This window comes from Crocodylus porosus, unplaced genomic scaffold (genome assembly GCF_001723895.1).
Source record: "Crocodylus porosus isolate Cpor-Errol unplaced genomic scaffold, CroPor_comp1, whole genome shotgun sequence".
Classification (NCBI taxonomy): domain Eukaryota; kingdom Metazoa; phylum Chordata; order Crocodylia; family Crocodylidae; genus Crocodylus; species Crocodylus porosus.
In genome coordinates this window covers 45,335,801-45,337,432 of record NW_017728950.1, presented here as the reverse complement: position 1 = coordinate 45,337,432, position 1,632 = coordinate 45,335,801, and positions in this window count along the sequence as shown.

Genomic DNA, 1,632 nt, shown 5'->3' with positions numbered 1-1,632 from the left:
ACAAATGAGACGTAGTTGGTGGTGCCAGGCTGAAGTCAGGGTAGATTTGCATATATAGACCGACTAAATAAGAGATGGATAACCTTTTGTAAACAGCAGGCTTTTTTCATCAGATGTTGTAAAGTATCAGAACTTCCTGCAGTCCCTTCACAGCATCTGATGAAGTAAGTCCATGGTTTACAATAGCTTATGCCATACATCTCTAATTTACTTAATCTATAAAGTGCAAATCTATCCTGCCTTTAGTCTAAACAAGGTGTCAAATGGTAACAGTGTTAACAGTTTTACTGCCCCCCCAACATGGTGTTTGTTTAATATGAAGCTGTTTGTTTCTTTTTTCATTTTCCCCAGATTGTAAAATGAAAACCAATTATGTGAGTTTCTCTTTCAGGTTTTTAGTGTTGCAGCTAAGTTACAGAAACATGAGCAGAGTGATTATTCCTTTAAATGCAATGTGTCCTTTGGGATTTAAAAAATCAGGTCTTTCCTTGCTGGGTTTTGTAACTGTTTCATTACTCTTACAGCTCTTATGTGCCATATGTCTGGGTAGGTTTATTTTTCTGAAAACAACTAAACAAACCACCTGTCCAAAGGAAACAGTAAATTAAACAATAGTTTAAGTGAAAGGTCTGATGGCTTTAAACAATTAGCAAAAAAAGAAAAAAACAGCAATTTGCTGACTGGCAGAATAACATGCTGACTTTTTACTTGCTCCTTAATATTGTGAAACAATTATAGGATCAGAAGGGGCTGGAAGGGACCTCAGGAGGTCATTCAGTTCAACCCCCTTCTCAAGTTAGGATTATCCAAACCAGGGCTGTTCAACAGGTAGCAGTCAGACAGTGAGGGGTTAAGCTGTGGCCTGTGGACTCCTGCCCGGCTGCCACCCCCCCTTCACACCAGGATCTCCCCCCATTTTTGCTGCAAGCCGGGGAATACAGCACGGCCTGGGGAGCAAAGTGAGTCTGGCACTGTGTGGGCTCACTGAGTGTGGCAGGGGTGGCCATGCAGTGCTGGGGAGGGGGCACCTGCACAGTGTGCACATGGCCCAAGGAGCTCATGGCTTGTCCTCATGCAGCCGTCCTCTGCCGGTGTGACCCACCGGGCGTTTGGACCTCCTGGGGACGCAGAAATTGGACAGCCCTGATCCAACCTACCCCACACATGGGTTTGTCTTAGTGCTAAAAAAGGCAGGGTGGAGATGCACTTTTATAAGCCTAACTAAGTAAGATTACATGTGTACATGTACTATGTATGTGTGAATGTTTATATACATGGTGTGAATGTTTATATACATGTATGTACATGTAGGCATATGAGTGTGTGAATGTGTGTGTTTGCATGTGTGTAGATATATGTATGTATATACACACATGTATGTGTGAATGAGTATCTATGCACACGTCTGTGTGTGTGTGTGTGTAGCAAAAGATGCATCTTCTGAAGTACATTTGGGTTCACGGACGCTTGTGCGCGCTCTCCCCCGCTCCTGGAGTCAGTCTACAAGGTGCACCCCAGCTCCGCTGCCTTCTGTCCGCCTCCCTTCCTGGTCCTAGAACCCGCCGGCGCCAGGGGGCGCACGCGCGGAGGCGGGAGGGGGCGACACGGACGGCAGAGGCCAGCGGCGCCGAG